This window comes from Vipera berus (assembly GCF_964194415.1).
Source record: "Vipera berus genome assembly, chromosome: 2".
In the NCBI taxonomy this organism is placed as follows: Eukaryota; Metazoa; Chordata; class Lepidosauria; order Squamata; family Viperidae; genus Vipera; species Vipera berus.
In genome coordinates this window covers 245,502,736-245,517,512 of record NC_138203.1, presented here as the reverse complement: position 1 = coordinate 245,517,512, position 14,777 = coordinate 245,502,736, and positions in this window count along the sequence as shown.

Below are 14,777 nucleotides of genomic sequence, written 5' to 3'. Positions count from 1 at the left end.
ATATTATGCACTGCAAAATTTTAATGTAATGCTGTCTCTATGCATTATTTTCAGAATGTATATAACACTTTCCCAAAGTACATTTTACAGAAGTATTTGTGTTATTTTTTAATACTGTGAGACACTTTTACCTTTTTCCTGAATAGATTTTCTGTTTTATGATAGTGGTTTTTTTTGTACATTCTCTCTTTCACTCATGTTCAAGACACTGACCCCAAATAAAAGATGCAGCAAGCTTTCTTATATCCAAACCAGATAAGACAATATTCTAAAAGGCTGCTTTTTAATGATGACTTTTTTAAAACTATGTTTTATTTTGAGAGAGTTTATTTAAAATTAAGGGAAAGTTTAAGGTTTTCTTTCACGACTCCTAGTCATTTGTTTGTGTATGGCCTGCATATTTCACCTTTTGACATTGTGCAGCCTCATTAAACAAAACCATGCACTCTGGGCTGCAAGTAAATGTTGATGTATATGCTTCCTTGCATGAAAGGCACCAGTTGCTGCCTCTTTCGTTGAGCTGTATAGCTAAAATAAAAGACCCCATTTACCAAGAAAGCAGTTAACCCTTCTGGTCCAAGGCCTTATTGAAAAAGTCTACACAAAGAACTTGGGAAGGGAGAGCATTGTCTTAGGTATGACACTTGTGTGGAAAAACACAACAGATGTTGTCTGCTATTTTACATGTTTGAGGAGTGCTGAAATCCTGTTACCTAGAAGTGGGTCCTAGTTGGAAGTTAATGAGCGCTTCATCAGAGTATACTTTTATTGATTGGCTTATGTTCCACTTCCTTACTGAAGTGAGCATTCAAGATGACTAATAGAATACAAAAAGTTTTAAAGCCCTATAAAATTAATGAATAGGTCACTAAAGTCAATTATAAATCAGAAGTCTACTGAAAGAGGCAAGGCACAGATGGTCTCTCTGCTCAGTGATCTCCTTTTTTGTGACAGACTTAGCCAACCATTAATTCTCCAAGTCCAGCTTTGCCCTCCAGCTTTGCTCTAAATTCCTTTTAGATCAACATTTCCCAGCTTGATGGCCTTCAGGTATTCTAGACATCCTGCAGCCTGAAATAATACGATTCACGCAAGGCAAGAGTTCTAGTTCAAAAAACATCTGGAGACCAAAAATTTGGGAAATATTTCTAGAAATAAATATTTGAATCTGTGGTACCTTATTTGAAGTTCTATACCATAATTGCAGAGTTGATTTCAGTGACCTGGTCCCTTTGTTTTACTCTTTTTATAATAAGTATACAATGCAGTAGGCCAGAAATCTTCCCTTTTGTTGCTGTAATGGTGTTAATTCATGACACATTTTTGCTACTGTACTTGGTCATTCCTATATTGGTAGTTAATGTTTCTTGCCAGAAACAGTGGAGTTTATACATGAATGGTGTTTCAGTAACAGAATGCTTTAACTCCTGGCTATTGAGATGAGGCAAGTTCTTTATGAAGATGAAATGATAAATTCCATGTAATGTGATACTGAAAGTATGTGCTTTATTATTGGCTTCATAAATAATAAAGGGGCGCTGCAATTTAGTATAGTACAGAAGCCATAAATTGTTTCTCTTCTAATCTGAGTTTCCTAAAGTTTAAAGAAATGATCAAAGTAAGTTTCACATAATCGTAAGAATTCCTGTTTTGGAAATAATTTAAATAAATGAGGAAGATAATTGATTTATTTGACTAGGTCCCTGTAATGCATCATAAGGAGATCTCAATATTACCTTGGCTAAATGTAATGTATACTATCCAGTCCACTAGAAAATGTGGGTTTGTTTTCTATATATGACTTAAGCATAACTGAAATTAGGAAAAACATCTATATTACTATTCTCGACAGTATTAACACTAGGAAATCCCCTTCCCCTTTTAATTACTTGAATCCTAGAAATTGCTAAAAAAAAATCTGTAATTTGAGGCTGTGGAGGGTTTCTAACAATATGACTTCTAAACTGCCCATCTCCCTCAGAGTTTAATTTGTTTAAACTTCATTAGGTCCATTTATTTTATAAAGGAAGAGACATATGAGCTGAGTGCAAGTTCAGAACTTATTTTAACTTTCATTCATGTTCACTTAGAAAATAGATACCACATTCCCAGAAGTAAAGACCACAGATACTTTCAATAAATGTTGCCTCCACTGCAGCTTTAATTTATACAGTATATATTTTAAAGACCTTTAGTTAAGTAAAAGCAAATTGTAAATTTGAGACTGAGTTATACCCGTTTGTTATTATTTTTCTTGGAACTATATCTCAACTTTCCTTCAGGACTTTGGGGTAAAATACACATTCCTCCATTTTTTTCCTCAACAACAACTTTGTGAGGTAGATTGAGCTAAGAAATAGACCCGTTTGAAGTCATCCAGTGAGCTATGTATCTAAGGGTTGATTTGAACTTATGTTTTCCAGTCCAATGTTTTTACCACTATTCTACACTGGTGTATTCATAGATATTATTCTTTCTGGCAAGCATGTGATCCTCACAGCTGTCCTTTCGTTTGTGTATAAAACAGGAACATTGGTGTCATTTGTAGGTTACCATAGTTACATGAACAATATATGTGTGATGCTTCATCCATCCAAACTAAAAAGGTTTTTCAGTTCTGTGAGTGAAAAATTATAAAAAGCAAGGGGAAAAATTAGATGAAAGGTAGCTTTAAACTTTCAACTTTCTTCTCTTTTTATTTATTTTTCATAATAATCTCATTGTGCTGTTTTTTCAGTTCACTAAATGTTAATTGCAACCAACCATATAATTAAACACTTTATCCAAAAAGGCTGTTACGTATTCCAGGAACTTGCCACTACTTGATAGATTAATGTCCCTGACCATTTAATTCAATAACTCATCAGCCGATGAACAAATTTTGCAGAATACTCGATTTAAATTTGTAACTTTACTATGAGGCTATAAGCAGATCTCCAATATAAAAATAAAAGGTATCTTATACAGGTAGTCCTCGACTTTCAGCAGTTCATTTAGTGACTATTCAAAGTTACAATGGCACTGAAAAATGTGACTTACGATTGTTTATCACGCTTATGACCATTACAGCATCCCCATGGTCACATGACCAAAATTCAGCTGCTTGGTAACTGGTTCATATTTATGACGGTTGCAGTGTTCTGTGGTCCTTTTGTGACCTTCTGACAAGTAAAGTCAATAGGGAAGCCAGATTCACCTAACTATGTTACCAACTTAACAAATGCAATGATTCACTTAACAACTATGGCAAGAAAAGTCGTAAAATGGGGCAAGTCGTAAAATGGGGCGTCAACTCCCCTCCGCCCTGTGCGTTCCCACAGAGAGGGCCTCCTCAGGGTGCCTCCAGTCAGGGAATGCCGACTGGCGGCCCCCAGGGGGAGAGCCTTCTCTGTGGGTGCCCCGGCTTTGTGGAACCAACTGCCGGTGGAGCTCCGGATGGCATCAGACCTCCGAACTTTCCGTCGTGGCCTGAAGACCCATTTATTTGAATTAGCTGGTCTGGCCTGACGGGGGATTTGGGTTTTAAATTGTTGTTTTAGAATTGTATTACTGTTTTAACTGGGCATTGATTTAATCTTTTTTTAACTTTTGTATTGTATTGTATTGTTATTTATATATGCCCTGTGAACCGCCCTGAGTCCCTAGGGAGAAGGGCGGTATACAAATCAAATAAAACTGAACTGAAACTAAATGTTTCACTTAGCAACATAAATTTTGGACTCAATTGCGATTGTAACTCGAGGATCACCTGTAGTAGCATTGTGACAAAAATGCAGTCAAACATATAAACTTTTCCATTTTAAAAACTTATGTAAATAATAATGGTTTCTTGTTATTTGCATCTGAAAATGGGAAAGAGGAACATAACAATATTATGGAGGTTCTTTGAAATGATACCTAGTGAAATATATTAAGGGGGAATCAATTTTTGAATTCAAAATGATAGGAAAAACTTTCCTAATTATTTCCTTTTCTGTAATATCGTTAAAGATATAAAAGTGATTGAATTGATTAAAAAGGAAATTGAACCACATTACAGTCCATGGTGTTGTCATGCTATTATACTGCTAATATCCCTGGGATTCTGTAGTAATTAGTTTTTTAGTTTCTTTAATGCTAGCTAATGAAACAATCAGAACATTAACTTTTATATTTTGTAATTTGAAATTATCTATTAGATATCTGCTTGTTGTGAAGTTTAGACTTGTGTTGCTCAGTTTTTGCTCCATTGGCTGAATTAGTTTTAATTTGGATTGAAATAATAGATGATAGATAACAATGTCAGTAAGATTAATGGATAAATCTAAAACTGGGCATTGAAATATTGGAAATTTAATTTAACTAATTGCTTTAGAACAGGTTAGCAAATGCAGCCACGATGGAAAACCGATGCCAATTAAGGCTGGTTTTTTTTTATCTTTTCAGTGAATGAAGCCATTCAGACAAACTTTTGGGCAGAAAGCTCAAGCCCCACAAAGCAGGTCAGCAAGAGCAGCTTACCATTACCTTTGAATTAAATGGAGGACTATATAAACAGACATCCATAAAATCCTTATATTCAAAGGGTTCATGTTTATTTTTCAGAATCTTCATTACTAAAGTGTATCACAATGCCCAATTTTTCTGTTAAAAGGCACAAATGAATATCCGTTGTTAGATGTATAATTTAACGGAACACAGTAAAATGCATAACATATTGGGAACACTAATCAGTGTAGCAATAGCACTAGCACTTAGATTTATATACTGCTTCATAGTGCTTTACAGTCCTCTCTAAGTGGTTTACAGAGTCACCCAACAATCTGGGCACTCATTTTACCAACCCCGGAAGGATGGAAGGCTGTGTCAACCTTGATCCGGTCAGGATCGAACTCCTGGCAGTCAGCAGAGTTAGCCTGCAACACTGCATTCTAACCACTGCAGCACCAGGCAGTGTTGTCCGATTCAGCAAAATAATTCCTATTGAGCCTGTTTTTTTAAGTGAACATATTATACTACCATGAGAAGGAAGGACTCGCTAGAGAAGAGCCTAATGCTGGGAAAGATTGCGGGCAATAGGACAAAGGGACGACAGAGAATGAAGTGGCTGGATGGAGTCACTGAAGCAGTAGGTGTGAGCTTAAATGGATTGCAGAAGATGGTAGAGGACAGGAAGGCCTGGAGGAACGTTGTCCATGGGGTCGCAATGGGTCAGACACGACTTCACAACTAACATCAACATTATACTACCAATTATTAAGAACTGTTATACATTGCAATAAATCAAAATCATTGTTAAAATAGAGTAATAACTATTGTAAACATTTAAAATCAGGAATATAAAGTGGTTTGAAAGTTATGACTTGGAACTTATCAAAAAGTCAGTAAAGAGGGTAAAGTTCTGAACTTAGCAGTGAGCGCATTCTAGAGTCTGGGATAGTAATACAGACAGGGCAACCATAGGTGAACTGCTTTAGATTACCTCAAGGGTACATGTAAGTGATATAGTCCCTCAGTGATGGAGATGGGCAGTTTAAAAATGTGATGGATAGACAGATAGATAGTCAGACAGACAGATAAATAGATGTGGGGGATAGGCTTCCTTTGCTTTATGCTAGGGTTACATTCTCTTAAAAAGAATTGCTTAAAAGCAAATCCCCATAAGCTGAGACCCTGAACTAATGGAAAAAAGAGGTGACAGCGTATGGTGTCAGATTTGGTAATTCAGCTGCATTGACATATGTATTTCATAAGGTTTACACCTTTAATCTTGACCACTACATTATCCAAATACTCTTGGTCAAAAACAATCAGTTGCAAAATACTGAATTCACATAAAGCAAAAGTGCGTAAACCAACGGGGAGACTTACAAAAAAAATATTCTCTCAGGCTTAATTCAAGTGCTGTAGGGCTTTGATGATAATAACTGCATTTTGTGTCCTGCCCAGAAATAAATTGGCAGCCAGTGGGCTTGAAAGATAATAACTAACATTTTGTATCTTGTCCAGTAACAAATTGGCAGCCTATGCAATGCTTTTAGCACTGGTATTATATGGTGTCTATGAATTCTTCTAAAGATCAGCCTGAAATATATTAATGGAAGTTTGGAATGGAATTAATGGAATAAAAGCAGCTTCTTTCCCATAGCCCATTATGAAGCTGGTTTAGCATGGCCAAGTTAACATTACTTTCAGAAGCAACCATTCTTTTCAATCACCTCGTCAACAAGCGAACATTAAAGACTGGCCTAAAATTATCTGGATCCAAGGAATGTCATGCAGATTCCTGCAGAAGCATCTCATAATTGTCTTCTTTAAATAAAGTATCTTCATCGTCCTCAGAAAAGCATTGTCAATGTTAACTAAGGTACCTTTCATAGCTTAAAAGCTAGACGTTGCAAGCTACATTCGGATGAATTCATAGGAAAAGGATTGTAATATTCTCTTCTATGTTTCCAGATGTCAAAAAATTGAAACTGCTCTAAACTAAATGTATACGAAGCATTATCAGACAACCTCCATAATTCTACATCAATGGTATCATCCAAACTGGCTTGTACGCAAGTAAGTTTCTTCAAACCCACATACAAAAACTGATTAAAAATAAGCTTTTAAGAGTTCAGTAATTAAATTTGGAGAAAAGAAATGGGGACATTAGTCTTTATGGCACAAAATAGCTCAACAGAACAGGCTGAGTTTAGAACCCATTAAAGAAAACTTCTTTGCAGCAGACTTTAATACACTAGAAACTTTATAATAAAATGTATGCTGAGCCCTCTTAGAGTTAAGTCTTTCTCCATATCTCTAGAGATCTATTTCATGCTTCAACTTCGAAAGTTCAACCATATGCAGTAGAAAGGTCTTCGAGGTAGATCGCAGAGGTCATCTAAAAGTGTTACTGACAGCCCTACCAAGTTCTCTATTTCAGGTTCCAAGTAGAGCATCAGCGATTAGTAAGACCAACCACAATCCATTCCAACATCTAAGTGATGCATTAGTGATTTTGGTATACCATCATATTATGACCATCACCCTTTCAACAAATTTAACTTGACAATCTATTCATGTTGGTGGGGGAAAGATTTAAGATGTCACTGTCCACTGAAAACCAGAACAAATTAAACATATAGCCTACATTGTGTTTTGGTTGTGTATGAGAAGAGATATACACAACAACAAAAAAAGATGATTCTTAATTTAAGGTGGTTAGAGAATCGTGCATATTTCTATAAAAGGCCAATTCCAAAAAAGGACAGAGCCTGGGTTAAGAATACACATTTATATTACTTTGAATAATGATTACTAATTTAAATCAACTGCCTGTAAAATAAGGTATCCATGTACATAATTAGTTAGTCTGCATGGTTCAGGCTTGCAGACCCAAACCATACATATGCAGCGGGACCCAGGTACTAAATCCATCTCTCCTTTTGGCAGAAATTGGAGAAGGAAGACAGAAAAGGGAATGGCTCAGACAGGCAAAGGAAACCAGTAATTAAGGAAAGGGAGAGAAGGTAAGTTTAGACATTGCAAAGGGGTTCCCATAAATCCACCAAACAATGATTCCGAAGCATCTGATCTGCACCCTGGTCTTCAAAGGCATTCATGCTTTGCAGCAAGGATTGTACAGCCATTTGCACTGCAGAGTAAGGTAGTCCTCAAGTTACAGCAATTCATTTAGTGACTGTTCAAAGTTACAATGGTGCTGAAAAAATGTGGCTTATGGCTATTTTTCACACTTAAGACTGTTGCAGCATCCCCATGGTCATGTGATCAAAACTCAGACGCCTGGAAGCTGACTCATATTTATGATGGTTGCAGTGTACCAGAGTAGTGACGTGGTCACCTTTTGCAACCTTCTAACAAGCGAAGTCAATGGGGAAGCCAGATGCACTTAATAGCTGTGTTACTAACAGTGACAGTTGGGACAAGAAAGGTTGTGAAATGCAACAAAACTCATTTAACAATTGTCTTGTTTAGGAACAGAAATTTTGGGCTCAACTGTGGGTGTATGCCGAGGACTACCTGTATTCCTTTGTTTCCAACAGTTTCTTCTTATGAGCAAATGTGACATGGTCCTTCCCAATTCCCAGGTAATGGAGTGGAACGTTTTCTCCCTAAACATGACTTACCACGATTACTAAAAATTCTTAGTCTCCTCCAAAGTAGTCCCAAAATAGATACCAAAATTCTGCAGCACCTACAACAATAGATTATTCTGATTTTTTATGTATTTATATTCTGCCTTAGCTATTTTTATAAATAACTCCAGGTGGCAAATTACACAGCACACTCCTTACTGCTCTATTTTCCCCTTAACAATAATCTTGTGAAGTGAGTTGGGCTGGAAAAGACTTATTGGCTCAAAGGCTTTCATGCCTAAAGCGAGACTTTTCAACTCAGTGGTGCCAATTATAGGTATCACCTTCTAACTAAACCTGCCATTTATAATTGTGGCAACACAGGCTTTGGTATCAGATTCTGTTTCATACACTTGCTTCTCATGGACTGTCTTAGTTTTTTCCATTTGTTATAGTTGAGCAACTATATTAAATAGTATTTATACCTAATTAGAATATCAGAACTTTTGTAGCTATTAGCCAATTGACTCAGTTCTGTTCAACTTTAGTGAGAATTTCTATTGTATATAAACCAGAAAAACCAAAATTGATGGATCATGTTTCAGAATTAATTTTGCAATTTCGATTGTTCTTTCTGCCATCAGATTGTGGTTAGTTGATTGAAACAAAAATAGTTATATTTTGTCACAAACGGAGCAAACATATATTGCACAAATTATAGTAGAAATTTGGGACATCTGCAGCTGGCAGGCCATTGTGAGATCTGAAAATGGGTGAGATCTGATTTATATCTCGGGAGGGGGGGAAAGTTCTTTGCAGCTATATATATTTGTCATAATTTGCTGATGATTGCCTCTTTTATAAGGTCTTGCTTGGTTGTTAGTATGATTTATTTATTTACGAGATTTATAAGGCTGCCCATATAAAGTCTGGACAGCTTACGCTAGCATTAAGAATATAAAATAATAAAACAAACCTCCCCAAAAAAGTGGCCCTAAACCAACTATCCCCTTTACATAAACCTCAGAACCATTAGGCTCCAGTCTCACACGTAACCCACTTAAGGGAAGAACTAGCTTTTTAAGGCCGCCTGAAAGGCCAGGGGACCTGCCAGTTCTCAGAGTTGAGGGTGTTTATCTGGCAGGGGCCACTACGTTAAAGCATACTTCCTAGGTTGACCTAGATCACAACATTTAAGAGAAATGTCCTGTCAGCTTTAATGGAATGGACAGATATCCTCAGGGATAGGTGATCCGGCAAGTAATCCCACATCATGAAGGGCTTTAAAGTCAGCATTTTGAATGGCCCTCAGAAATACTGAGAGTTAGTACAATGGTAGCAGTTGTGCAATATGGACAATCCAAGGCTCCCACCCCCAATGGGCATGCTGCTACACTCTGGAAATTAACAGAATAACAGAGTTGGAAGGGACCTTGGAGATCTTCTAGTCCAGCCCCCTGGTGAAGCAGGAAACCCTATGCCATTTGAGACAAATGGTTGTCCAATCTTTTCTTTAAAACTTCCAGAGTTGAAGCATTCACAACTTCTGGAGGCAGGTTATTCCACTGATTAATTGTTCTGTTAGAAAATTCTCCTTAGTTCTAGGTTGCTTCTCTCCTTCATTAGTTTCCATCCATTGCATCTTGTTCTGCCTTGCTCTTCTGGACCACTTGTAATTTACATATTGTCTTCTAGGGCAGCCCCATATAGAGACCCTTGAAAACTTTTCCAAAATTTAATTTACAGGTTTTGACACAGCTGGGGAAAAAATAGGTCTATGTCGATGAAGGAGTAATTTTTTAGGAAACAAAATAGTTATGTAAGGCTATACAGTTTTTTTTTACACATTTACAATTTATATAAATTGAAAATCTTAGATATAAGGAAATGAAAAGCTTCATACTTTTCTTGAAAGCTTCTCAACAAGAATTATGATTTCATTTGGATACTTTCAGTGTATACTTTAACAATATGCATTAACCATATTTTTTCTCTTAACAAAATACCTGTATCTGGGAGTATTTTTTTTTAATCCCATTTATATCCCGCCCTTCTCCGAAGACTTAGGGTGGCTTACAATCTAAGCACAAATAAAATGTGCTTAGCAATAGCCTTCATTCTATGTATATGCCTGCTTATTAGGGCTTTCGCGCCCCCCCCCCAAGTGGCATTATTACAAAGTCAGCTTATTGCCCCCAACAATCTGGGTCCTCATTTTACCTACCTCAGAAAGATGGAAGGCTGAGTCAACCTTGAGCCTGGTGGGATGCGAACCTGCACTAATTGCAGGCAGCTGGTGTTACTTAAGGAGCCATTAGCCCACTGCTCCACCAAGGCTCACATTTGTTTGCTTTATCTGAGAGTTATATGTATTTTGAGAAGAAACCTTTCACACCTTGTTTGAGATCTATCCAAACTGCTAAAGGATTGTATGTAAGGATTCTATCCTTTAAAACATTCTAAGAACTTCTTGCATGCCAAGACTTCTTCAAGAGACTGCTTTATTTTGAGTACAAAGGTCTAAGAAATGTTACTGTGTGAGAGTTCTTAAGTTCCCTTCATGTTCGCAAAATAAAATTCTCCCTATTATATCTAATAATATCAGTAGTTATCATGCTGCTACATGAGATTATGTAATACAGTACAAGTACATGGAGCCTCTATTAAAGAGTGCTAAACTTTGGTGAAGGCTTTATCTTGCTTTTGCTCTCAGTGCCAAGCAGTATTGGCCTATAGTAGATCATGATTCTGAAATTAATTGTCCATTTTTGTTCCGAACTCAGTTTTGTGGCTCAGTGGGTTAGGACACTGAGCTTGTCGATCAGAAGGTCGGCTGTTTCGCAGGTTGAATCCTGAGTGCTGCGTAGCAGAGTGAGCGCCTGTTACTCGTCCCAGCTTCTGCCAACCTAGCAGTTCGAAAGCATGTAAAAAATGCAAGTAAAAAAATAGGGACCACTCCGGTGGGAAGGTAACAGCGTTCCGTGCGCCTTTGGCGTCTAGTCATGCCGGCACATGACCACGGAGACGTCCTCGGACAAGCGCTGGCTCTTCGGCTTTGAAACGGAGATGAGCACCGGCCCCTAGAGTTGGAAACGACTAGCACGCATGTGCGGGGGAACCTTTACCTTTACCTGTGTCATCATCCAGCAGGCCTTCAAAAATCAAACTGAATTTTAGTTTGCTTGATGTGTTGTTTTATGGGGTTCCATAAACATTCTTTATCTTTGTTAGAGACTATAGCTCTGACTTTCTGCAATATATTGATCATTCATATGGTCTGCACTAGACTTCACCCAATGGTGTGCTACCTCTTGCTAATAGGAGGCCAGAGAGAACATAGGTAAGGCTGGCTAGTTTTCGACCTAGGGGTGATTCTAGCAAACTAACTAATGAAGACATCTCTTTCTTGTGCTATAGTCCATTTTACATTTATTTTTCATTTTATTATTTTACCTTCAGCCACCTGATTATTAGGAGGAGGAGGCAGATAAATCCCTGTACATATGTGTTAATAGTATCTTCAGTGCTATAACCAGTCCTCATTTAATGATTGATTGCTTAGTGATTGTTCGAAGTTGCAATGGACATCCAAAAGGGGGGTTATGACCTGAACTTGAAATCCAAGTACTGCTCCTCCCTTGCAGTCATGCAATCACAGTTTGGGTTCAGCAACTAGCCCACATTTACAGTCATTTGTATTCTATGGCAGGGCTCCCAACCTGTGGGCCACAGCGCACTACTGGGCCATGGCCTGCTGGCCACTGAGCTGTGTAACAGGCTGGCCAGTGCATGCCACACATTATCATGTATGCATGCACTCACCCCACTTGTACTAGCACCCCACTGCTGACAAAAAACAGGGCACCGTGCGATGAAAACAGAGCAGTGATAGTACCCATGCAGCAAAAACAAGGCAGTGCTAGCGCGTGCCACATGGGCGCTAGCACTACCCTCATTTGTGTCATGCATGCTCGTGGCCCCATTTGTGTGCACGCGCATGTAAAATGCTTTCTCCCTTTCCCTCCGGTCTGCCAACTGAGAAAGGCTGGAGATCTCTGTTCTGTGGTCACCACCATAATTTACTACATTTTTTGCATTTTTTCCATTTTCTACCCAAAAAAAGTCCATTGCAAAATATGGGCTCACTTAATGACCACAGCATTCACTTAATGACTACCACAAAAAATCATAAAATTGGCAAAATCATGTGATAATCACATAATGACCAGCACAACCTTCAATTGTAATTCCTGGCTTAATTACCGTTACATGTTGAGGACTACCTGTATTAAGAATCACATTTTGTTACCTTGTTCCCAATAAATGTCAAAGTATTCCAAGGTCTGTCAGCCTCTGCTCTTAAGCAAAGGGTTGTTCTGCTCTTGTTTTAGCCTGTGATGTGACACTTGGGATTTGGACACTTTCATACCATTCAAGTCATCACTTGAATTTGACTGATTAATACGCTAAGATTATAACAGGGACGCGGTGGCTCAGTGGGTTAGGACGCTGAGCTTGTCAATCAGAAGGTCGGGAGTTTGGCGGGTCGAATCCCGAGTGCCGCATAACAGAGTGAGAGCGCCTGTTACTCGTCCCAGCTTCTGCCAACCTAGCAGTTCGAAAGCACATATTGTATAGGAGAGGTAAATCATATTTGTCTGAACGTCTTGCTTGAAGGCTTGGACACTTTAAAGGCCTTATTGCATTATCTGAGCACGTATAAGGAATACTTGGTAGCAGTTCTGACAGCAGTGCCATCTTTGTGTTTGCAAGCCTCAAACAATGCCAGGACTGCTTAAAGTAGCTGCACTAACCCTTTTACAGAATGGGAAGTACCAAAGAAGGAGAATGGGAAGTCTTGATACTTTGAGCACTAATTTTAACGACTTGCCACCTTTGAAAGTGTGATTCAGGTTTAACATACACATTATTGAAAAATATGTCGAGAATTTTGGCTTTACTAACGATGGGCTATAACAAAGAAGATAAGTTTGCTACAACAGTAGGATAGGAGCAACCTAGATTTAACAGTCCCGAATTCATGATATACTGTAGATATTTTGTCTCTGCTTATGAGATGTGATCAGGAAACTGAACAATATTCTGAACAATATTTTAAAACTCAGCTTTTTTATATATCCATGGGATCATCTTCCTTCCTTCCCAATAAATTTCAGCCTCTACTTGAAACAAAGCCTATTTTTTCTCCCAATTTGTTTGTTTAAAACTATAAGATCCAATTCTTGGCAATTTAAGAATTTTATACAATTTAAGCTCAAGTGGTCGAAGAAAAATAATCATGAGAAGATATTCAAAAATTTAGGACCTGCTATCCACTGTAGGCCTAGACCTAGGGAAAGAGTCAGGTTTTCAGAATTCCTTTGCAGATGGCCAGAGTGGGGGCCATATGTACTTTGGAGGAGGTGGGGGCATTCCAGAGAACAGGGACCAACAGTTTTCATCCCGTTGTTGAACTATTCTTGTTCTTAGGAAGCTTTTTAATAACATTAAATTGGATGCAGCCTTCCTGTAATTTAAATCCGTTATTTTATCTTCTGCTATCTAGAATCGTGTCCTTCATGTCTGTAACATCTCCTGAGGTATATTTGAAGAGTGCTATCATATCCTGGTTTTTTTGCTTTTCAAGTTTAAATATATAGCTTCCCTTCTCTGAAATTTCCTACTTTATTTAAAAGTATAGTGACCTGTGTGAATATATAATAAGCAAAGCTTTTGTAAAACATTTGGGAGATAAAAAGCCCTGAGGAATCTCTCAACAACTTACTTTGGAGGTAAGGAGTAATCTCTCTATTGTACCTTCTGGAAATGGTTATATAACAAAGAAAGAAATATAAAGAAAAGGGGAATCATCATAAACTGTGCTCTCAAGGATACCAAGGCTAATGATATTAAAGACTGCTAACAATGTATGTTTATTTTTTTTAAAAAAAAAGCTATAATACACATAGTATTGCATGCCGGTGCCTATGTACATATGATTGCCACAAGCTTTTTAGATAAATCTCTCCTTTTGAGCCAAGCTAAATTGACACAGCTGCCAAAACTGTTCCATTTTCTGAATTCTTTGCATCATAGATAAATAAGAATTTTTCCTCAAAACCAGTAATGTTTCATTTATTTCATTCATTCATTTATTCCCAAACACATATCCAGCACAACAATATTCTCTTCTTTCTATCTGAGGATGGGAAGAAACACAATCAAACATAACACAGATTCGAAACAACAAAGACTATTGGAATGCTGTAAAATAGCCCAGAGCTACTTATAGAAAAAAAGCATATTTAATATTCAGAAATATTGCTCACTGTTACCCAAGTACAGCACTGAAACACAAGGGGTCTAAATGAAGAAATGAATATTTATTACTGTATTATAGCCTGCTTTTAATTTGAGAGTTCTTGGAAGCATATACAGTACTCCCTCTTAATTTTCACACAACTGTGTAATATGGTGGGTGAGCACTGATAAGAGTAACTGGCTCATAGTTGGCTAGTGAGCTTCCATAGTAGAAGAGCATCTAGAACAGGGGTCCCCAACCCCAGGTCCGTGGACCAGTACCGGTCCGTGGCATGCCAGCAACCAGTCTACACAAACAACCAAAGCCCTATCCGTGAGATGCAGGCAGCACACAAAACTACTCACTCTCCAGTCCGTGGAAAAACCTCTCTCCAAAGAACTGGTCCCTGGTGCCCA